General features: G+C 41.0%; 1 protein-coding gene, 1 long non-coding RNA gene and 27 other non-coding genes across 29 annotated transcripts in view; 1 reads left to right on the top strand and 28 right to left on the bottom strand.

Annotated features, from left to right (window-relative positions):
* The window catches only part of LOC143747602 (transmembrane 4 L6 family member 1-like), a 484,334-nt gene that overhangs the window by 402,123 nt on the left and 59,642 nt on the right, over positions 1-22,569 (bottom strand). The window lies entirely within an intron of this gene.
* On the bottom strand, positions 878-951 carry trnat-agu (transfer RNA threonine (anticodon AGU)). The gene has a single exon. It is a non-coding gene; the product is annotated as a tRNA-Thr (tRNA).
* trnat-cgu (transfer RNA threonine (anticodon CGU)) lies at positions 1,699-1,772 on the bottom strand. Its single transcript has one exon. It is a non-coding gene; the product is annotated as a tRNA-Thr (tRNA).
* Positions 1,910-1,998, bottom strand: trnar-ucu (transfer RNA arginine (anticodon UCU)). The gene is given in 2 exon segments: positions 1,910-1,945; positions 1,962-1,998. It is a non-coding gene; the product is annotated as a tRNA-Arg (tRNA).
* trnat-ugu (transfer RNA threonine (anticodon UGU)) lies at positions 2,138-2,211 on the bottom strand. Its single transcript has one exon. It is a non-coding gene; the product is annotated as a tRNA-Thr (tRNA).
* On the bottom strand, positions 3,839-3,912 carry trnat-agu (transfer RNA threonine (anticodon AGU)). The gene has a single exon. It is a non-coding gene; the product is annotated as a tRNA-Thr (tRNA).
* trnat-cgu (transfer RNA threonine (anticodon CGU)) lies at positions 4,676-4,749 on the bottom strand. The gene has a single exon. It is a non-coding gene; the product is annotated as a tRNA-Thr (tRNA).
* trnar-ucu (transfer RNA arginine (anticodon UCU)) lies at positions 4,886-4,974 on the bottom strand. Its single transcript is given in 2 exon segments — positions 4,886-4,921; positions 4,938-4,974. It is a non-coding gene; the product is annotated as a tRNA-Arg (tRNA).
* Positions 5,114-5,187, bottom strand: trnat-ugu (transfer RNA threonine (anticodon UGU)). Its single transcript has one exon. It is a non-coding gene; the product is annotated as a tRNA-Thr (tRNA).
* Positions 6,818-6,891, bottom strand: trnat-agu (transfer RNA threonine (anticodon AGU)). The gene has a single exon. It is a non-coding gene; the product is annotated as a tRNA-Thr (tRNA).
* Positions 7,640-7,713, bottom strand: trnat-cgu (transfer RNA threonine (anticodon CGU)). The gene has a single exon. It is a non-coding gene; the product is annotated as a tRNA-Thr (tRNA).
* On the bottom strand, positions 7,851-7,939 carry trnar-ucu (transfer RNA arginine (anticodon UCU)). Its single transcript is given in 2 exon segments — positions 7,851-7,886; positions 7,903-7,939. It is a non-coding gene; the product is annotated as a tRNA-Arg (tRNA).
* On the bottom strand, positions 8,079-8,152 carry trnat-ugu (transfer RNA threonine (anticodon UGU)). Its single transcript has one exon. It is a non-coding gene; the product is annotated as a tRNA-Thr (tRNA).
* trnat-agu (transfer RNA threonine (anticodon AGU)) lies at positions 9,780-9,853 on the bottom strand. Its single transcript has one exon. It is a non-coding gene; the product is annotated as a tRNA-Thr (tRNA).
* trnat-cgu (transfer RNA threonine (anticodon CGU)) lies at positions 10,617-10,690 on the bottom strand. The gene has a single exon. It is a non-coding gene; the product is annotated as a tRNA-Thr (tRNA).
* On the bottom strand, positions 10,827-10,915 carry trnar-ucu (transfer RNA arginine (anticodon UCU)). The gene is given in 2 exon segments: positions 10,827-10,862; positions 10,879-10,915. It is a non-coding gene; the product is annotated as a tRNA-Arg (tRNA).
* trnat-ugu (transfer RNA threonine (anticodon UGU)) lies at positions 11,055-11,128 on the bottom strand. The gene has a single exon. It is a non-coding gene; the product is annotated as a tRNA-Thr (tRNA).
* trnat-agu (transfer RNA threonine (anticodon AGU)) lies at positions 12,759-12,832 on the bottom strand. The gene has a single exon. It is a non-coding gene; the product is annotated as a tRNA-Thr (tRNA).
* trnat-cgu (transfer RNA threonine (anticodon CGU)) lies at positions 13,581-13,654 on the bottom strand. The gene has a single exon. It is a non-coding gene; the product is annotated as a tRNA-Thr (tRNA).
* trnar-ucu (transfer RNA arginine (anticodon UCU)) lies at positions 13,792-13,880 on the bottom strand. Its single transcript is given in 2 exon segments — positions 13,792-13,827; positions 13,844-13,880. It is a non-coding gene; the product is annotated as a tRNA-Arg (tRNA).
* Positions 14,020-14,093, bottom strand: trnat-ugu (transfer RNA threonine (anticodon UGU)). Its single transcript has one exon. It is a non-coding gene; the product is annotated as a tRNA-Thr (tRNA).
* On the bottom strand, positions 15,721-15,794 carry trnat-agu (transfer RNA threonine (anticodon AGU)). The gene has a single exon. It is a non-coding gene; the product is annotated as a tRNA-Thr (tRNA).
* trnat-cgu (transfer RNA threonine (anticodon CGU)) lies at positions 16,558-16,631 on the bottom strand. The gene has a single exon. It is a non-coding gene; the product is annotated as a tRNA-Thr (tRNA).
* Positions 16,768-16,856, bottom strand: trnar-ucu (transfer RNA arginine (anticodon UCU)). The gene is given in 2 exon segments: positions 16,768-16,803; positions 16,820-16,856. It is a non-coding gene; the product is annotated as a tRNA-Arg (tRNA).
* Positions 16,996-17,069, bottom strand: trnat-ugu (transfer RNA threonine (anticodon UGU)). The gene has a single exon. It is a non-coding gene; the product is annotated as a tRNA-Thr (tRNA).
* trnat-agu (transfer RNA threonine (anticodon AGU)) lies at positions 18,700-18,773 on the bottom strand. The gene has a single exon. It is a non-coding gene; the product is annotated as a tRNA-Thr (tRNA).
* trnar-ucu (transfer RNA arginine (anticodon UCU)) lies at positions 19,313-19,401 on the bottom strand. Its single transcript is given in 2 exon segments — positions 19,313-19,348; positions 19,365-19,401. It is a non-coding gene; the product is annotated as a tRNA-Arg (tRNA).
* On the bottom strand, positions 19,541-19,614 carry trnat-ugu (transfer RNA threonine (anticodon UGU)). Its single transcript has one exon. It is a non-coding gene; the product is annotated as a tRNA-Thr (tRNA).
* On the top strand, positions 20,539-21,316 carry LOC143747581 (uncharacterized). Its single transcript, XR_013206759.1, has 3 exons — positions 20,539-20,658; positions 20,808-20,923; positions 21,017-21,316. It is a non-coding gene; the product is annotated as an uncharacterized LOC143747581 (long non-coding RNA).

Here is a 22,569-nt window from a genome sequence, read left to right as displayed (position 1 = left end):
TTGTGCAGGTAAACACAGTTCGTCATGCAAAGACTTTCATATGTGAAAAGGTTAAGCACTCCCATATCCTGTGCCAAAGGCACTGCTGGGATTTGAACCCAGGATCTCCTGTTTACGAGACAGGCGCTTTGACCAGCTAAGCCACAGATCAGTGAAATTTGTTGGTAAAACAAGTCTAAAAGAGGTAGCACATCAGGAAAACAGCTGATCACGTCATGAAAGAGGTCCCTTAGAGGTAAGAGGATTGTTTCCAAAACACGAGGGCCTTTCACGCCTCAAGGGAATGTCTGAACTCATTTAATTTTGGCTCTACACTCTCGATAGTCATGCCTAAAATGTTTCCTGAGCCTTCTTCTGATATGAAATGGCAAAATCCAGAAAGTTATCCATGTATTATTCTTCATATATGTAAAGACTTTGTTTGTACAAATATCCATAGGCTTGACCATATCAATGGGTAGTAGCAGATTTCAGGCCTAAGCCAGGAGCTTGCAAACCATTCTTGAAGCGCATCTGCACCACATATATATATATATATATTTTTTATTATCTCTCTCATTTAATACAGGTGAATCAAATAATTGATTGATAATTAACGTACTCGACGATCTGACTTGGGTGTGCTCAATAAGGAAAAGAAGAAAAATGTGTTGCGTAGGCTTCTGAAAAAGTTGGAAAACCCCAGCTTTAAGCAAATGTCAGTCTGGTAAAGACGTCTGTGCAAAGGGACACCATTCGTGACTCTGGTGGGACCCAAAAAACGACAACCTTTTTAAAACCTTCATTTGCAACCGAGAAGTCCAGATTGTCTTTCCTGCCAAGACTTTCACGTCAGAGAAGGAGAAGGTTAAATGACTACTCTTAGAAGCCACAGATTAGGCACTGCTGGGATTCAAACCCAGGATCTCCTGTTTACTAGACAGGCGCTTTGACCAACTAAGCCACAGCACCAGTTACTGTCACTGGTTCGATGCTTTTGTATACAAAGTCTAAAAGAGGTAGCATGTCAGGAGAATAGCTGATTACATCATGAATAGGTCCCTTTGAAGTTACAGGATTATTTCCAAAACCTGAAAGGTGTGCAGGCTTCTGTTGAGGGACAAGGGAATATCTCAAGCCATTTATTTCTGGATCGAAACTCTCAGTACTCGTGTCTCAAATGTTTCGGGAACCTCCAGTTACGATACATCTAAATGCTGTTTCAGCTTGGTGAAATGGAAAGCGTGTTTTTTTTTCTTCTTTTTCTTCTAGGTAGGTGGCCAACAATAGGTTGTTGCAGATTTTGGCCTAGGCCAGTGGATTTCAACCTATTCTTATTTAAATAGGTGACTTAAGTTAATTAGTAGAGTACTCTGTGATCTGAGTTGGGTGTGTCCAAAGAGGGAAATAAGCAGAACGTGAAGGGTATGCTTCTGAAGTAGTTTGTGGATTCAAGTTTTAAGCATATGTCTGACTCACAGAGACATCAGAGCAAAAGAGGCCACTGACTATTCTGGTGGGACTCACAACAAGGGAATTTCTCCATTCGCATCCTAGTAGTCCAAAGTTGTATCCATTGTACCATAAAATGACACACTTCAGGGAAGTGTTGCATGCTCTGCACTTCTTAGTTTTTCCAGTTTTGTGCAGGTAAACACAGTTCGTCATGCAAAGACTTTCATATGTGAAAAGGTTAAGCACTCCCATATCCTGTGCCAAAGACACTGCTGGGATTTGAACCCAGGATCTCCTGTTTACGAGACAGGCGCTTTGACCAGCTAAGCCACAGCGCCAGATACTGTGAAATTTGTTGGTAAAACAAGTCTAAAAGTGGTACACACATCAGGAAAACAGCTGATCACGTCATGAACGAGGTCCCTTAGAGGTAAGAGGATTGTTTCCAAAACATCTGAGCAATAGAGGGTATGCACGACTCTGGTGGGACTCGAACCCACAACCTTTGAATATCTCCATTCACAATCTAGAAGTCCAATGCACTATCCATTGCGCCACAGAGCCACAAAAGACAAACTTTAAGACGCTATTGCATGCACATCACTTCTTAGATTTCCACATTTTGTGCAGATGCACACTGTTCAGCATGCAAAGATTTACATATGTAAAAGATTAAGTGAGTGGTGCCCACATCCTGTGGCATAGGCACTGCTGGGATTCGAACCCAGGATCTCCTGTTTACAAGACAGGCGCTTTGACCAACTAAGCCACAGCGCCACTTGCCAAACCTTCTACAATGTGTTGCTATAAAAAGTCTAAAAGAGGTAGCAGGTCAGGAAAATAGCTGATTACATCATGAAAGAGGTTAGGGGATTATTTCCAAAACCCGAGGGGCATTCAGGGCTCTGTTGAAGAAAGAGGGAATATCTGAAACTCTCAATACGTGTTTCTGAAAGGTTTTTGGAACCTCCAGTTACAATACATCTAAACTCTGTCTCAGCTAGGAGAAATGGAAAACGATCTCTGCTATGCTTTCAGCTGATCTGAAAGACAAAATCCAGAAAGCTTTTCATGAATTATATATTCATATTTGTAAAGACTGTTTTGAATACATCCAGAGGCTGGATCTCAACAATAGGAAGTAGCAGATTCTGGCCTAAGCCAGTGGTTTTCAAACCATTCTCGAAACCTCCCAGACGCTATACATTTTCGTTATTTACCTTATTTCAAAAGGGTTAATTGAGCTACTTAGTAGAGTACTCTATGATCTGACGTGGGTGTGTCCAATAAGGGAGATGAGCAGAATGTGAAGGGTAGGCTTCTGAAGTAGTTTGTGGACCCCAGTTTTAAACATATGTCTGACTCACAGAGACATCAGAGCAAAAGAGGCCACTGACTATTCTGGTGGGACTCAAAACCACAACCAGGGAATTTCTCCATTCGCATCCCAGAAGTCCAAAGTTCTATCCATTGTACCATAAAATGACACACTTCAGGGAAGTATTGCATGCGCAGCACTTCTTAGTTTTTCCAGTTTTGTGCAGGTAAACACAGTTCGTCATGCAAAGACTTTCATATGTGAAAAGGTTAAGCACTCCCATATCCTGTGCCAAAGGCACTGCTGGGATTTGAACCCAGGATCTCCTGTTTACGAGACAGGCGCTTTGACCAGCTAAGCCACAGATCAGTGAAATTTGTTGGTAAAACAAGTCTAAAAGAGGTAGCACATCAGGAAAACAGCTGATCACGTCATGAAAGAGGTCCCTTAGAGTTAAGAGGATTGTTTCCAAAACACGAGGGCCTTTCACGCCTCAAGGGAATGTCTGAACTCATTTAATTTTGGCTCTACACTCTCGATAGTCATGCCTAAAATGTTTCCTGAGCCTTCTTCTGATATGAAATGGCAAAATCCAGAAAGTTATCCATGTATTATTCTTCATATATGTAAAGACTTTGTTTATACAAATATCCATAGGCTTGACCATATCAATAGGTAGTAGCAGATTTCAGGCCTAAGCCAGGAGCTTGCAAACCATTTTTGAAGCGCATCTGCACCACATATATATATATATATATTTATTATCTCTCTCATTTAATACAGGTGAATCAAATAATTGATTGATAAGTAACGTACTCGACGATCTGACTTGGGTGTGCTCAATAAGGAAAAGAAGAAAAATGTGTTGCGTAGGCTTCTGAAAAAGTTGGAAAACCCCAGCTTTAAGCAAATGTCAGTTTGGTAAAGACGTCTGTGCAAAGGGACACCATTCGTGACTCTGGTGGGACCCAAAAAACGACAACCTTTTTAAAACCTTCATTTGCAACCGAGAAGTCCAGATTGTCTTTCCTGCCAAGACTTTCACGTCAGAGAAGGTTAAATGACTACTCTTAGAAGCCACAGATTAGGCACTGCTGGGATTTGAACCCAGGATCTCCTGTTTACTAGACAGGCACTTTGACCAACTAAGCCACAGCGCCAGTTACTGTCACTGGTTCGATGCTTTTGTATACAAAGTCTAAAAGAGGTAGCATGTCAGGAGAATAGCTGATTACATCATGAATAGGTCCCTTTGAAGTTACAGGATTATTTACAAAACCTGAAATGTGTGCAGGCTTCTGTTGAGGGACAAGGGAATATCTCAAGCCATTTATTTCTGGATCGAAACTCTCAGTACTCGTGTCTCAAATGTTTCGGGAACCTCCAGTTACGATACATCTAAATGCTGTTTCAGCTTGGAGAAATGGAAAGCGTGTTTTTTTTTCTTCTTTTTCTTCTAGGTAGGTGGCCAACAATAGGTTGTTGCAGATTTTGGCCTAGGCCAGTGGATTTCAACCTATTCTTATTTAAATAGGTGACTTAAGTTAATTAGTAGAGTACTCTGTGATCTGAGTTGGGTGTGTCCAATAAGGGAAATAAGCAGAACATGAAGGGTATGCTTCTGAAGTAGTTTGTGGATTCAAGTTTTAAGCATATGTCTGACACACAGAGACATCAGAGCAAAAGAGGCCACTGACTATTCTGGTGGGACTCACAACCAGGGAATTTCTCCATTCGCATCCTAGAAGTCCAAAGTTGTATCCATTGTACCATAAAATGACACACTTCAGGGAAGTGTTGCATGCGCAGCACTTCTTAGTTTTTCCAGTTTTGTGCAGGTAAACACAGTTCGTCATGCAAAGACTTTCATATGCAAAGACTTTCATATGTGAAAAGGTTAAGCACTCCCATATCCTGTGCCAAAGACACTGCTGGGATTTGAACCCAGGATCTCCTGTTTACGAGACAGGTGCTTTGACCAGCTAAGCCACAGCGCCAGATACTGTGAAATTTGTTGGTAAAACAAGTCTAAAAGAGGTACCACATCAGGAAAACTGCTGATCAAGTCATGAACGAGGTCCCTTAGAGGTAAGAGGATTGTTTCCAAAACATCTGAGCAATAGAGGGTATGCACGAGTCTGGTGGGACTCGAACCCACAACCTTTGAATATCTCCATTCACAATCTAGAAGTCCAATGCGCTATCCATTGCGCCACAGAGCCACAAAAGACAAACTTTAAGACGCTATTGCATGCACATCACTTCTTAGATTTCCACATTTTGTGCAGATGCACACTGTTCAGCATGCAAAGATTTACATATGTAAAAGATTAAGTGAGTGGTGCCCACATCCTGTGGCATAGGCACTGCTGAGATTCAAACCCAGGATCTCCTGTTTACAAGACAGGCGCTTTGACCAACTAAGCCACAGCGCCACTTGCTGAACCTTCTACAATGTGTTGCTATAAAAAGTCTAAAAGAGGTAGCAGGTCAGGAAAATAGCTGATTACATCATGAAAGAGGTTAGGGGATTATTTCCAAAACCCGAGGGGCATTCAGGGCTCTGTTGAAGAAAGAGGGAATATCTGAAACTGTCAATACGTGTTTCTGAAATGTTTTTGGAACCTCCAGTTACAATACATCTAAACTCTGTCTCAGCTAGGAGAAATGGAAAGCAATCTCTGCTATGCTTTCAGCTGATCTGAAAGACAAAATCCAGAAAGCTTTTCATGAATTATATATTCATATTTGTAAAGACTGTTTTGAATACATCCAGAGGCTGGATCTCAACAATAGGAAGTAGCAGATTCTGGCCTAAGCCAGTGGTTTTCAAAACATTCTCGAAACCTCCCAGACGCTATACATTTTTGTTATTTACCTTATTTCAAAAGGGTTAATTGAGCTACTTAGTAGAGTACTCTATGATCTGACGTGGGTGTGTCCAATAAGGGAGATGAGCAGAATGTGAAGGGTAGGCTTCTGAAGTAGTTTGTGGACCCCAGTTTTAAACATATGTCTGACTCACAGAGACATCAGAGCAAAAGAGGCCACTGACTATTCTGGTGGGACTCAAAACCACAACCAGGGAATTTCTCCATTCGCATCCCAGAAGTCCAAAGTTCTATCCATTGTACCATAAAATGACACACTTCAGGGAAGTATTGCATGCGCAGCACTTCTTAGTTTTTCCAGTTTTGTGCAGGTAAACACAGTTCGTCATGCAAAGACTTTCATATGTGAAAAGGTTAAGCACTCCCATATCCTGTGCCAAAGGCACTGCTGGGATTTGAACCCAGGATCTCCTGTTTACGAGACAGGCGCTTTGACCAGCTAAGCCACAGATCAGTGAAATTTGTTGGTAAAACAAGTCTAAAAGAGGTAGCACATCAGGAAAACAGCTGATCACGTCATGAAAGAGGTCCCTTAGAGGTAAGAGGATTGTTTCCAAAACACGAGGGCCTTTCACGCCTCAAGGGAATGTCTGAACTCATTTAATTTTGGCTCTACACTCTCGATAGTCATGCCTAAAATGTTTCCTGAGCCTTCTTCTGATATGAAATGGCAAAATCCAGAAAGTTATCCATGTATTATTCTTCATATATGTAAAGACTTTGTTTGTACAAATATCCATAGGCTTGACCATATCAATGGGTAGTAGCAGATTTCAGGCCTAAGCCAGGAGCTTGCAAACCATTCTTGAAGCGCATCTGCACCACATATATATATATTTTTTATTATCTCTCTCATTTAATACAGGTGAATCAAATAATTGATTGATAATTAACGTACTCGACGATCTGACTTGGGTGTGCTCAATAAGGAAAAGAAGAAAAATGTGTTGCATAGGCTTCTGAAAAAGTTGGAAAACCCCAGCTTTAAGCAAATGTCAGTCTGGTAAAGACGTCTGTGCAAAGGGACACCATTCGTGACTCTGGTGGGACCCAAAAAACGACAACCTTTTTAAAACCTTCATTTGCAACCGAGAAGTCCAGATTGTCTTTCCTGCCAAGACTTTCACGTCAGAGAAGGAGAAGGTTAAATGACTACTCTTAGAAGCCACAGATTAGGCACTGCTGGGATTCAAACCCAGGATCTCCTGTTTACTAGACAGGCGCTTTGACCAACTAAGCCACAGCGCCAGTTACTGTCACTGCTTCGATGCTTTTGTATACAAAGTCTAAAAGAGGTAGCATGTCAGGAGAATAGCTGATTACATCATGAATAGGTCCCTTTGAAGTTACAGGATTATTTCCAAAACCTGAAAGGTGTGCAGGCTTCTGTTGAGGGACAAGGGAATATCTCAAGCCATTTATTTCTGGATCGAAACTCTCAGTACTCGTGTCTCAAATGTTTCGGGAACCTCCAGTTACGATACATCTAAATGCTGTTTCAGCTTGGAGAAATGGAAAGCGTGTTTTTTTTTTCTTCTTTTTTTTCTAGGTAGGTGGCCAACAATAGGTTGTTGCAGATTTTGGCCTAGACCAGTGGATTTCAACCTATTCTTATTTAAATAGGTGACTTAAGTTAATTAGTAGAGTACTCTGTGATCTGAGTTGGGTGTGTCCAAAGAGGGAAATAAGCAGAACGTGAAGGGTATGCTTCTGAAGTAGTTTGTGGATTCAAGTTTTAAGCATATGTCTGACTCACAGAGACATCAGAGCAAAAGAGGCCACTGACTATTCTGGTGGGACTCACAACAAGGGCATTTCTCCATTCGCATCCTAGTAGTCCAAAGTTGTATCCATTGTACCATAAAATGACACACTTCAGGGAAGTGTTGCATGCTCTGCACTTCTTAGTTTTTCCAGTTTTGTGCAGGTAAACACAGTTCGTCATGCAAAGACTTTCATATGTGAAAAGGTTAAGCACTCCCATATCCTGTGCCAAAGACACTGCTGGGATTTGAACCCAGGATCTCCTGTTTACGAGACAGGCGCTTTGACCAGCTAAGCCACAGCGCCAGATACTGTGAAATTTGTTGGTAAAACAAGTCTAAAAGTGGTACACACATCAGGAAAACAGCTGATCACGTCATGAACGAGGTCCCTTAGAGGTAAGAGGATTGTTTCCAAAACATCTGAGCAATAGAGGGTATGCACGACTCTGGTGGGACTCGAACCCACAACCTTTGAATATCTCCATTCACAATCTAGAAGTCCAATGCGCTATCCATTGCGCCACAGAGCCACAAAAGACAAACTTTAAGACGCTATTGCATGCACATCACTTCTTAGATTTCCACATTTTGTGCAGATGCACACTGTTCAGCATGCAAAGATTTACATATGTAAAAGATTAAGTGAGTGGTGCCCACATCCTGTGGCATAGGCACTGCTGGGATTCGAACCCAGGATCTCCTGTTTACAAGACAGGCGCTTTGACCAACTAAGCCACAGCGCCACTTGCCAAACCTTCTACAATGTGTTGCTATAAAAAGTCTAAAAGAGGTAGCAGGTCAGGAAAATAGCTGATTACATCATGAAAGAGGTTAGGGGATTATTTCCAAAACCCGAGGGGCATTCAGGGCTCTGTTGAAGAAAGAGGGAATATCTGAAACTCTCAATACGTGTTTCTGAAAGGTTTTTGGAACCTCCAGTTACAATACATCTAAACTCTGTCTCAGCTAGGAGAAATGGAAAACAATCTCTGCTATGCTTTCAGCTGATCTGAAAGACAAAATCCAGAAAGCTTTTCATGAATTATATATTCATATTTGTAAAGACTGTTTTGAATACATCCAGAGGCTGGATCTCAACAATAGGAAGTAGCAGATTCTGGCCTAAGCCAGTGGTTTTCAAACCATTCTCGAAACCTCCCAGACGCTATACATTTTTGTTATTTACCTTATTTCAAAAGGGTTAATTGAGCTACTTAGTAGAGTACTCTATGATCTGACGTGGGTGTGTCCAATAAGGGAGATGAGCAGAATGTGAAGGGTAGGCTTCTGAAGTAGTTTGTGGACCCCAGTTTTAAACATATGTCTGACTCACAGAGACATCAGAGCAAAAGAGGCCACTGACTATTCTGGTGGGACTCAAAACCACAACCAGGGAATTTCTCCATTCGCATCCCAGAAGTCCAAAGTTCTATCCATTGTACCATAAAATGACACACTTCAGGGAAGTATTGCATGCGCAGCACTTCTTAGTTTTTCCAGTTTTGTGCAGGTAAACACAGTTCGTCATGCAAAGACTTTCATATGTGAAAAGGTTAAGCACTCCCATATCCTGTGCCAAAGGCACTGCTGGGATTTGAACCCAGGATCTCCTGTTTACGAGACAGGCGCTTTGACCAGCTAAGCCACAGATCAGTGAAATTTGTTGGTAAAACAAGTCTAAAAGAGGTAGCACATCAGGAAAACAGCTGATCACGTCATGAAAGAGGTCCCTTAGAGTTAAGAGGATTGTTTCCAAAACACGAGGGCCTTTCACGCCTCAAGGGAATGTCTGAACTCATTTAATTTTGGCTCTACACTCTCGATAGTCATGCCTAAAATGTTTCCTGAGCCTTCTTCTGATATGAAATGGCAAAATCCAGAAAGTTATCCATGTATTATTCTTCATATATGTAAAGACTTTGTTTATACAAATATCCATAGGCTTGACCATATCAATAGGTAGTAGCAGATTTCAGGCCTAAGCCAGGAGCTTGCAAACCATTCTTGAAGCGCATCTGCACCACATATATATATATATATATTTATTATCTCTCTCATTTAATACAGGTGAATCAAATAATTGATTGATAAGTAACGTACTCGACGATCTGACTTGGGTGTGCTCAATAAGGAAAAGAAGAAAAATGTGTTGCGTAGGCTTCTGAAAAAGTTGGAAAACCCCAGCTTTAAGCAAATGTCAGTTTGGTAAAGACGTCTGTGCAAAGGGACACCATTCGTGACTCTGGTGGGACCCAAAAAACGACAACCTTTTTAAAACCTTCATTTGCAACCGAGAAGTCCAGATTGTCTTTCCTGCCAAGACTTTCACGTCAGAGAAGGTTAAATGACTACTCTTAGAAGCCACAGATTAGGCACTGCTGGGATTTGAACCCAGGATCTCCTGTTTACTAGACAGGCACTTTGACCAACTAAGCCACAGCGCCAGTTACTGTCACTGGTTCGATGCTTTTGTATACAAAGTCTAAAAGAGGTAGCATGTCAGGAGAATAGCTGATTACATCATGAATAGGTCCCTTTGAAGTTACAGGATTATTTACAAAACCTGAAATGTGTGCAGGCTTCTGTTGAGGGACAAGGGAATATCTCAAGCCATTTATTTCTGGATCGAAACTCTCAGTACTCGTGTCTCAAATGTTTCGGGAACCTCCAGTTACGATACATCTAAATGCTGTTTCAGCTTGGAGAAATGGAAAGCGTGTTTTTTTTTCTTCTTTTTCTTCTAGGTAGGTGGCCAACAATAGGTTGTTGCAGATTTTGGCCTAGGCCAGTGGATTTCAACCTATTCTTATTTAAATAGGTGACTTAAGTTAATTAGTAGAGTACTCTGTGATCTGAGTTGGGTGTGTCCAATAAGGGAAATAAGCAGAACATGAAGGGTATGCTTCTGAAGTAGTTTGTGGATTCAAGTTTTAAGCATATGTCTGACTCACAGAGACATCAGAGCAAAAGAGGCCACTGACTATTCTGGTGGGACTCACAACCAGGGAATTTCTCCATTCGCATCCTAGAAGTCCAAAGTTGTATCCATTGTACCATAAAATGACACACTTCAGGGAAGTGTTGCATGCGCAGCACTTCTTAGTTTTTCCAGTTTTGTGCAGGTAAACACAGTTCGTCATGCAAAGACTTTCATATGCAAAGACTTTCATATGTGAAAAGGTTAAGCACTCCCATATCCTGTGCCAAAGACACTGCTGGGATTTGAACCCAGGATCTCCTGTTTACGAGACAGGTGCTTTGACCAGCTAAGCCACAGCGCCAGATACTGTGAAATTTGTTGGTAAAACAAGTCTAAAAGAGGTACCACATCAGGAAAACTGCTGATCAAGTCATGAACGAGGTCCCTTAGAGGTAAGAGGATTGTTTCCAAAACATCTGAGCAATAGAGGGTATGCACGAGTCTGGTGGGACTCGAACCCACAACCTTTGAATATCTCCATTCACAATCTAGAAGTCCAATGCGCTATCCATTGCGCCACAGAGCCACAAAAGACAAACTTTAAGACGCTATTGCATGCACATCACTTCTTAGATTTCCACATTTTGTGCAGATGCACACTGTTCAGCATGCAAAGATTTACATATGTAAAAGATTAAGTGAGTGGTGCCCACATCCTGTGGCATAGGCACTGCTGAGATTCGAACCCAGGATCTCCTGTTTACAAGACAGGCGCTTTGACCAACTAAGCCACAGCGCCACTTGCTGAACCTTCTACAATGTGTTGCTATAAAAAGTCTAAAAGAGGTAGCAGGTCAGGAAAATAGCTGATTACATCATGAAAGAGGTTAGGGGATTATTTCCAAAACCCGAGGGGCATTCAGGGCTCTGTTGAAGAAAGAGGGAATATCTGAAACTGTCAATACGTGTTTCTGAAATGTTTTTGGAACCTCCAGTTACAATACATCTAAACTCTGTCTCAGCTAGGAGAAATGGAAAGCAATCTCTGCTATGCTTTCAGCTGATCTGAAAGACAAAATCCAGAAAGCTTTTCATGAATTATATATTCATATTTGTAAAGACTGTTTTGAATACATCCAGAGGCTGGATCTCAACAATAGGAAGTAGCAGATTCTGGCCTAAGCCAGTGGTTTTCAAAACATTCTCGAAACCTCCCAGACGCTATACATTTTTGTTATTTACCTTATTTCAAAAGGGTTAATTGAGCTACTTAGTAGAGTACTCTATGATCTGACGTGGGTGTGTCCAATAAGGGAGATGAGCAGAATGTGAAGGGTAGGCTTCTGAAGTAGTTTGTGGACCCCAGTTTTAAACATATGTCTGACTCACAGAGACATCAGAGCAAAAGAGGCCACTGACTATTCTGGTGGGACTCAAAACCACAACCAGGGAATTTCTCCATTCGCATCCCAGAAGTCCAAAGTTCTATCCATTGTACCATAAAATGACACACTTCAGGGAAGTATTGCATGCGCAGCACTTCTTAGTTTTTCCAGTTTTGTGCAGGTAAACACAGTTCGTCATGCAAAGACTTTCATATGTGAAAAGGTTAAGCACTCCCATATCCTGTGCCAAAGGCACTGCTGGGATTTGAACCCAGGATCTCCTGTTTACGAGACAGGCGCTTTGACCAGCTAAGCCACAGATCAGTGAAATTTGTTGGTAAAACAAGTCTAAAAGAGGTAGCACATCAGGAAAACAGCTGATCACGTCATGAAAGAGGTCCCTTAGAGGTAAGAGGATTGTTTCCAAAACACGAGGGCCTTTCACGCCTCAAGGGAATGTCTGAACTCATTTAATTTTGGCTCTACACTCTCGATAGTCATGCCTAAAATGTTTCCTGAGCCTTCTTCTGATATGAAATGGCAAAATCCAGAAAGTTATCCATGTATTATTCTTCATATATGTAAAGACTTTGTTTGTACAAATATCCATAGGCTTGACCATATCAATGGGTAGTAGCAGATTTCAGGCCTAAGCCAGGAGCTTGCAAACCATTCTTGAAGCGCATCTGCACCACATATATATATATTTTTTATTATCTCTCTCATTTAATACAGGTGAATCAAATAATTGATTGATAATTAACGTACTCGACGATCTGACTTGGGTGTGCTCAATAAGGAAAAGAAGAAAAATGTGTTGCATAGGCTTCTGAAAAAGTTGGAAAACCCCAGCTTTAAGCAAATGTCAGTCTGGTAAAGACGTCTGTGCAAAGGGACACCATTCGTGACTCTGGTGGGACCCAAAAAACGACAACCTTTTTAAAACCTTCATTTGCAACCGAGAAGTCCAGATTGTCTTTCCTGCCAAGACTTTCACGTCAGAGAAGGAGAAGGTTAAATGACTACTCTTAGAAGCCACAGATTAGGCACTGCTGGGATTCAAACCCAGGATCTCCTGTTTACTAGACAGGCGCTTTGACCAACTAAGCCACAGCGCCAGTTACTGTCACTGCTTCGATGCTTTTGTATACAAAGTCTAAAAGAGGTAGCATGTCAGGAGAATAGCTGATTACATCATGAATAGGTCCCTTTGAAGTTACAGGATTATTTCCAAAACCTGAAAGGTGTGCAGGCTTCTGTTGAGGGACAAGGGAATATCTCAAGCCATTTATTTCTGGATCGAAACTCTCAGTACTCGTGTCTCAAATGTTTCGGGAACCTCCAGTTACGATACATCTAAATGCTGTTTCAGCTTGGAGAAATGGAAAGCGTGTTTTTTTTTTCTTCTTTTTTTTCTAGGTAGGTGGCCAACAATAGGTTGTTGCAGATTTTGGCCTAGACCAGTGGATTTCAACCTATTCTTATTTAAATAGGTGACTTAAGTTAATTAGTAGAGTACTCTGTGATCTGAGTTGGGTGTGTCCAAAGAGGGAAATAAGCAGAACGTGAAGGGTATGCTTCTGAAGTAGTTTGTGGATTCAAGTTTTAAGCATATGTCTGACTCACAGAGACATCAGAGCAAAAGAGGCCACTGACTATTCTGGTGGGACTCACAACAAGGGCATTTCTCCATTCGCATCCTAGTAGTCCAAAGTTGTATCCATTGTACCATAAAATGACACACTTCAGGGAAGTGTTGCATGCTCTGCACTTCTTAGTTTTTCCAGTTTTGTGCAGGTAAACACAGTTCGTCATGCAAAGACTTTCATATGTGAAAAGGTTAAGCACTCCCATATCCTGTGCCAAAGACACTGCTGGGATTTGAACCCAGGATCTCCTGTTTACGAGACAGGCGCTTTGACCAGCTAAGCCACAGCGCCAGATACTGTGAAATTTGTTGGTAAAACAAGTCTAAAAGTGGTACACACATCAGGAAAACAGCTGATCACGTCATGAACGAGGTCCCTTAGAGGTAAGAGGATTGTTTCCAAAACATCTGAGCAATAGAGGGTATGCACGACTCTGGTGGGACTCGAACCCACAACCTTTGAATATCTCCATTCACAATCTAGAAGTCCAATGCGCTATCCATTGCGCCACAGAGCCACAAAAGACAAACTTTAAGACGCTATTGCATGCACATCACTTCTTAGATTTCCACATTTTGTGCAGATGCACACTGTTCAGCATGCAAAGATTTACATATGTAAAAGATTAAGTGAGTGGTGCCCACATCCTGTGGCATAGGCACTGCTGGGATTCGAACCCAGGATCTCCTGTTTACAAGACAGGCGCTTTGACCAACTAAGCCACAGCGCCACTTGCCAAACCTTCTACAATGTGTTGCTATAAAAAGTCTAAAAGAGGTAGCAGGTCAGGAAAATAGCTGATTACATCATGAAAGAGGTTAGGGGATTATTTCCAAAACCCGAGGGGCATTCAGGGCTCTGTTGAAGAAAGAGGGAATATCTGAAACTCTCAATACGTGTTTCTGAAAGGTTTTTGGAACCTCCAGTTACAATACATCTAAACTCTGTCTCAGCTAGGAGAAATGGAAAACAATCTCTGCTATGCTTTCAGCTGATCTGAAAGACAAAATCCAGAAAGCTTTTCATGAATTATATATTCATATTTGTAAAGACTGTTTTGAATACATCCAGAGGCTGGATCTCAACAATAGGAAGTAGCAGATTCTGGCCTAAGCCAGTGGTTTTCAAACCATTCTCGAAACCTCCCAGACGCTATACATTTTTGTTATTTACCTTATTTCAAAAGGGTTAATTGAGCTACTTAGTAGAGTACTCTATGATCTGACGTGGGTGTGTCCAATAAGGGAGATGAGCAGAATGTGAAGGGTAGGCTTCTGAAGTAGTTTGTGGACCCCAGTTTTAAACATATGTCTGACTCACAGAGACATCAGAGCAAAAGAGGCCACTGACTATTCTGGTGGGACTCAAAACCACAACCAGGGAATTTCTCCATTCGCATCCCAGAAGTCCAAAGTTCTATCCATTGTACCATAAAATGACACACTTCAGGGAAGTATTGCATGCGCAGCACTTCTTAGTTTTTCCAGTTTTGTGCAGGTAAACACAGTTCGTCATGCAAAGACTTTCATATGTGAAAAGGTTAAGCACTCCCATATCCTGTGCCAAAGGCACTGCTGGGATTTGAACCCAGGATCTCCTGTTTACGAGACAGGCGCTTTGACCAGCTAAGCCACAGATCAGTGAAATTTGTTGGTAAAACAAGTCTAAAAGAGGTAGCACATCAGGAAAACAGCTGATCACGTCATGAAAGAGGTCCCTTAGAGTTAAGAGGATTGTTTCCAAAACACGAGGGCCTTTCACGCCTCAAGGGAATGTCTGAACTCATTTAATTTTGGCTCTACACTCTCGATAGTCATGCCTAAAATGTTTCCTGAGCCTTCTTCTGATATGAAATGGCAAAATCCAGAAAGTTATCCATGTATTATTCTTCATATATGTAAAGACTTTGTTTATACAAATATCCATAGGCTTGACCATATCAATAGGTAGTAGCAGATTTCAGGCCTAAGCCAGGAGCTTGCAAACCATTCTTGAAGCGCATCTGCACCACATATATATATATATATATTTATTATCTCTCTCATTTAATACAGGTGAATCAAATAATTGATTGATAAGTAACGTACTCGACGATCTGACTTGGGTGTGCTCAATAAGGAAAAGAAGAAAAATGTGTTGCGTAGGCTTCTGAAAAAGTTGGAAAACCCCAGCTTTAAGCAAATGTCAGTTTGGTAAAGACGTCTGTGCAAAGGGACACCATTCGTGACTCTGGTGGGACCCAAAAAACGACAACCTTTTTAAAACCTTCATTTGCAACCGAGAAGTCCAGATTGTCTTTCCTGCCAAGACTTTCACGTCAGAGAAGGTTAAATGACTACTCTTAGAAGCCACAGATTAGGCACTGCTGGGATTTGAACCCAGGATCTCCTGTTTACTAGACAGGCACTTTGACCAACTAAGCCACAGCGCCAGTTACTGTCACTGGTTCGATGCTTTTGTATACAAAGTCTAAAAGAGGTAGCATGTCAGGAGAATAGCTGATTACATCATGAATAGGTCCCTTTGAAGTTACAGGATTATTTACAAAACCTGAAATGTGTGCAGGCTTCTGTTGAGGGACAAGGGAATATCTCAAGCCATTTATTTCTGGATCGAAACTCTCAGTACTCGTGTCTCAAATGTTTCGGGAACCTCCAGTTACGATACATCTAAATGCTGTTTCAGCTTGGAGAAATGGAAAGCGTGTTTTTTTTTCTTCTTTTTCTTCTAGGTAGGTGGCCAACAATAGGTTGTTGCAGATTTTGGCCTAGGCCAGTGGATTTCAACCTATTCTTATTTAAATAGGTGACTTAAGTTAATTAGTAGAGTACTCTGTGATCTGAGTTGGGTGTGTCCAATAAGGGAAATAAGCAGAACATGAAGGGTATGCTTCTGAAGTAGTTTGTGGATTCAAGTTTTAAGCATATGTCTGACTCACAGAGACATCAGAGCAAAAGAGGCCACTGACTATTCTGGTGGGACTCACAACCAGGGAATTTCTCCATTCGCATCCTAGAAGTCCAAAGTTGTATCCATTGTACCATAAAATGACACACTTCAGGGAAGTGTTGCATGCGCAGCACTTCTTAGTTTTTCCAGTTTTGTGCAGGTAAACACAGTTCGTCATGCAAAGACTTTCATATGCAAAGACTTTCATATGTGAAAAGGTTAAGCACTCCCATATCCTGTGCCAAAGACACTGCTGGGATTTGAACCCAGGATCTCCTGTTTACGAGACAGGCGCTTTGACCAGCTAAGCCACAGCGCCAGATACTGTGAAATTTGTTGGTAAAACAAGTCTAAAAGAGGTACCACATCAGGAAAACTGCTGATCAAGTCATGAACGAGGTCCCTTAGAGGTAAGAGGATTGTTTCCAAAACATCTGAGCAATAGAGGGTATGCACGAGTCTGGTGGGACTCGAACCCACAACCTTTGAATATCTCCATTCACAATCTAGAAGTCCAATGCGCTATCCATTGCGCCACAGAGCCACAAAAGACAAACTTTAAGACGCTATTGCATGCACATCACTTCTTAGATTTCCACATTTTGTGCAGATGCACACTGTTCAGCATGCAAAGATTTACATATGTAAAAGATTAAGTGAGTGGTGCCCACATCCTGTGGCATAGGCACTGCTGAGATTCGAACCCAGGATCTCCTGTTTACAAGACAGGCGCTTTGACCAACTAAGCCACAGCGCCACTTGCTGAACCTTCTACAATGTGTTGCTATAAAAAGTCTAAAAGAGGTAGCAGGTCAGGAAAATAGCTGATTACATCATGAAAGAGGTTAGGGGATTATTTCCAAAACCCGAGGGGCATTCAGGGCTCTGTTGAAGAAAGAGGGAATATCTGAAACTCTCAATACGTGTTTCTGAAAGGTTTTTGGAACCTCCAGTTACAATACATCTAAACTCTGTCTCAGCTAGGAGAAATGGAAAGCAATCTCTGCTATGCTTTCAGCTGATCTGAAAGACAAAATCCAGAAAGCTTTTCATGAATTATATATTCATATTTGTAAAGACTGTTTTGAATACATCCAGAGGCTGGATCTCAACAATAGGAAGTAGCAGATTCTGGCCTAAGCCAGTGGTTTTCAAAACATTCTCGAAACCTCCCAGACGCTATACATTTTTGTTATTTACCTTATTTCAAAAGGGTTAATTGAGCTACTTAGTAGAGTACTCTATGATCTGACGTGGGTGTGTCCAATAAGGGAGATGAGCAGAATGTGAAGGGTAGGCTTCTGAAGTAGTTTGTGGACCCCAGTTTTAAACATATGTCTGACTCACAGAGACATCAGAGCAAAAGAGGCCACTGACTATTCTGGTGGGACTCAAAACCACAACCAGGGAATTTCTCCATTCGCATCCCAGAAGTCCAAAGTTCTATCCATTGTACCATAAAATGACACACTTCAGGGAAGTATTGCATGCGCAGCACTTCTTAGTTTTTCCAGTTTTGTGCAGGTAAACACAGTTCATCATGCAAAGACTTTCATATGTGAAAAGGTTAAGCACTCCCATATCCTGTGCCAAAGGCACTGCTGGGATTTGAACCCAGGATCTCCTGTTTACGAGACAGGCGCTTTGACCAGCTAAGCCACAGATCAGTGAAATTTGTTGGTAAAACAAGTCTAAAAGAGGTAGCACATCAGGAAAACAGCTGATCACGTCATGAAAGAGGTCCCTTAGAGGTAAGAGGATTGTTTCCAAAACACGAGGGCCTTTCACGCCTCAAGGGAATGTCTGAACTCATTTAATTTTGGCTCTACACTCTCGATAGTCATGCCTAAAATGTTTCCTGAGCCTTCTTCTGATATGAAATGGCAAAATCCAGAAAGTTATCCATGTATTATTCTTCATATATGTAAAGACTTTGTTTGTACAAATATCCATAGGCTTGACCATATCAATGGGTAGTAGCAGATTTCAGGCCTAAGCCAGGAGCTTGCAAACCATTCTTGAAGCGCATCTGCACCACATATATATATATTTTTTATTATCTCTCTCATTTAATACAGGTGAATCAAATAATTGATTGATAATTAACGTACTCGACGATCTGACTTGGGTGTGCTCAATAAGGAAAAGAAGAAAAATGTGTTGCATAGGCTTCTGAAAAAGTTGGAAAACCCCAGCTTTAAGCAAATGTCAGTCTGGTAAAGACGTCTGTGCAAAGGGACACCATTCGTGACTCTGGTGGGACCCAAAAAACGACAACCTTTTTAAAACCTTCATTTGCAACCGAGAAGTCCAGATTGTCTTTCCTGCCAAGACTTTCACGTCAGAGAAGGAGAAGGTTAAATGACTACTCTTAGAAGCCACAGATTAGGCACTGCTGGGATTCAAACCCAGGATCTCCTGTTTACTAGACAGGCGCTTTGACCAACTAAGCCACAGCGCCAGTTACTGTCACTGGTTCGATGCTTTTGTATACAAAGTCTAAAAGAGGTAGCATGTCAGGAGAATAGCTGATTACATCATGAATAGGTCCCTTTGAAGTTACAGGATTATTTCCAAAACCTGAAAGGTGTGCAGGCTTCTGTTGAGGGACAAGGGAATATCTCAAGCCATTTATTTCTGGATCGAAACTCTCAGTACTCGTGTCTCAAATGTTTCGGGAACCTCCAGTTACGATACATCTAAATGCTGTTTCAGCTTGGAGAAATGGAAAGCGTGTTTTTTTTTTCTTCTTTTTTTTCTAGGTAGGTGGCCAACAATAGGTTGTTGCAGATTTTGGCCTAGACCAGTGGATTTCAACCTATTCTTATTTAAATAGGTGACTTAAGTTAATTAGTAGAGTACTCTGTGATCTGAGTTGGGTGTGTCCAAAGAGGGAAATAAGCAGAACGTGAAGGGTATGCTTCTGAAGTAGTTTATGGATTCAAGTTTTAAGCATATGCTTGTCCAACACAAAGACATCTGAGCAAAAGAGGGTATGCACGACTCTGGTGGGACTCAAACCCACAACCTTTGAATATCTCCATTCACAATCTAGAAGTCCAATGCGCTATCCATTGTGCCACAGAGCCACAAAAGACAAACTTTAAGACGCTATTGCATGCACATCACTTCTTAGATTTCCACATTTTGTGCAGATGCACACTGTTCAGCATGCAAAGATTTACCTATGTAAAAGATTAAGTGAGCGGTGCCCACATCCTGTGGCATAGGCACTGCTGGGATTCGAACCCAGGATCTCCTGTTTACAAGACAGGCACTTTGACAAACTAAGCCACAGCGCCACTTGCTGAACCTTCTACAATGTGTTGGCATAAAAAGTCTAAAAGAGGTAGCAGGTCAGGAAAATAGCTGATTACATCATGAAAGAGGTTAGGGGATTATTTCCAAAACCCGGGGGGCATTCAGGGCTCTGTTGAAGAAAGAGGGGATATCTGAAACTCTCAATACTTGTGTCTGAAATGTTTTTGGAACCTCCAGTTACAATACATCTAAATTCTGTCTCAGCTGGGAGAAATGGAAAGCAATCTCTGCTATGCTTTCAGCTGATCTGAAAGACAAAATCCAGAAAGATTTTCATGAATTATATATTCATATTTGTAAAGTACGGTGGCCGAGAAGGGTCACAACACATACAAACCCCACAACAACTACATATTCAGAAAACACATACAAATTCAGAAAACACATGCAAACAACGCCACAACAACTACATATTCAGAAAACACATACAAATTCAGAAAACATACAAATTCAGAAAACACATGCAAATTCAGAAAACAACTTTGTCGATTTCACATTCGCTGCAAATATTTGCAGCACGAGCAAATAGGGAAACAAACTGCAAACTGCAAAAACACAACGGAAATGTTTCCGGGGGGGCCATAATCAGTGACGGACCCGCATCCATCCGGTTGTCTTAGCGCTATTTTTTGAATGTGTGCTGTGCTTTTCTTGTCTCAAGAGGTAAGTGTTTCTCTTTCATTATGACAGACTTGTCGATGTGCTCTGATACCGAAGTGGTTTTGTGTGTTTTTAACATATTAAGTTATTGTCCCCATAACGTATTAGTCTGCCAACGTTGTTAGCTGGAAACTAAGTTAGCTGGCTAGCTCGTGTCTGGCCATTAAATAGATGCATTACTGGCGTTTGTACAATGTTGTCCTGATATCTGAACTATTTATTTAATTTTTAGTTTGAAATGTTCTGTCCGTATTGTGCCGAGCAACTGGGGGACGCTCCCAAGTTTTGCCCGTCGTGTGGTCTGAACGTGGGGTTCCTTACGGTGTGTCCATCCACGTCATCAAGCCTAGGCCGTGGGCCTACAGGTAATATCCCCTTACTGTGCTCCCATTTTAACGTTACTGTGCTGCATTGAATTGTCCCATGGTTTTAGCTGTCAGAAAGGTGGCAATTTATCAACCAATCACAAAGCATAGCTATAATGAATCAGTGTGTGTGTGTGTGTGTGTGTTAGTGAATGAGACAAGTATCCAAGGAAGAGCAGGTCAATTCATGAGGTTCAGGGAAGTTAAAGAGGCTGAGAGGAGGACCTTTTCAAAGGCTAAAAAGAAACCAAACATTATGGTCAAGGTAAACTAATATGGAGGTTTAGGTCACAATGTGACTATTACACAGTACACAGTCTTAAACATGTTTGTTTTTCTTCTTTTCTTATTTCTGTAGATTTCAATTGGCATAATGACCAGAACAAAATATGGGTTAAAACCTATAAGAGGGAAAACTTTGCCATTAAATGTTGAACCCCTGTGGTCATCAAAACAAATTTTGCCAGCTGCTATAAAAAAACAGCGAGATTTTAATCAAGACATGATGTACGATGGAGAATATGTCCTGGTATATCCTGATGGCTCTCAGGTACAAAATATACCAGGCACAGACAAACCCTTTGTCCTTGAACATTATAAAGAGGCCATTGGAAAGTCTTACCAGAGGATCGTACTGTACATCTGCCCCCTTCAGGATTCGAGTAAGTATTGAAGTACATGTATGTAAAATAATAATAATAATAATTGATAATGGTTGGTAATTAAGTGAGTTCTTAATTTAATTTGAGCTGGTTGTAAAATTGCCATATATTTTGCATATACCTAGCCTAATAATGATGCATCATTTTCTCTTTCCAAAGTCATGGAGATGACTCCTCTTCAGAATCCGATGATGAGGCATTTGCTAGCCTTCCACTGAAAGGAATAGATCGAGCATGTTGTGCTCTTTAAATCATATTAACAAATATCTATAATATGATTTAAATTAAATTATTCAAATTATTTGTTTGTTTTAGTTTACCAAAACAATGTCCACCAACAGTGTCCAGGCCATCTGATGGGCAAGTATGTATTATTCTGTAATGTTATTAAGTTTATGTTAATGATGTAATTATTGTTAATTTGTTTGGTGTTATCTCTACTTTCATAAACAGGCCAATGGAGCAGGACCAGGACCCAAAAACACCACATCATGTGACTTCTACAAGTAAGTCACAATGGATTCAAATTGTTCGTTCATTGCACTAATACTTTTGGCTCTGGGTTTAGCATGAAATATTGACTGCTGAATGTAATGCATTACAGTACCAAGTATAACACTTTTTACTGTAATTTCACAACCATCTTGTTTTAGTATTTCATTGTTCCTTTAATCCACAGCACATATACCAAGATCTATGCACCAGTTGTCATTGACAGCAGTTGCTCTGATGTTGAGGACGTAGACAATTTTCAGGAGGAAGACAGGTACTTTGATAGAAATAATGCTGTCAACCTTTGTTGTTGTTTTCTTTGTTTGTTTCCTCAGATATATTACATAGTTCAAGCTACATTTGGCATTTTACCTGGTTTCTGTTGCCATACAATTATTAAAGCAAATATTCAAATTGTATATATTTTTTTACTTACCCCTAAACCGAAACAAAATCTGGCAGAAATTATTGAAAGCTTGCAATGTGTGCTTCATGCTTATGCCCATCACATTTCATCACACACATATGGTGTTCTCACTGTAATGGGACCATAAAAGATTTATATTTTAATTATCCAAATAAAAGGCAGTGTTAATGTTTCTCTTTCTTGTGTTGCAGAGACGCAGATATTGGACTGACGGCTGCAGACGTTCTGTCAAATCTGTCATACAACATTAACACAAAAAGCTGTAGCAGGTTAAATATAAACCGTGCTAATGTCTGGGATGGTGCTCTGAGGGGATTCAAACGTTCCTCA

Source organism: Siphateles boraxobius, unplaced genomic scaffold (assembly GCF_051911475.1).
Source record: "Siphateles boraxobius isolate OS27281-9 unplaced genomic scaffold, OSU_SipBor_1 23, whole genome shotgun sequence".
Taxonomy (NCBI): domain Eukaryota; kingdom Metazoa; phylum Chordata; class Actinopteri; order Cypriniformes; family Leuciscidae; genus Siphateles; species Siphateles boraxobius.
The sequence above is the reverse complement of the archived record's forward strand: the minus strand, read 5'-3'. Positions and strand labels throughout refer to the sequence as shown.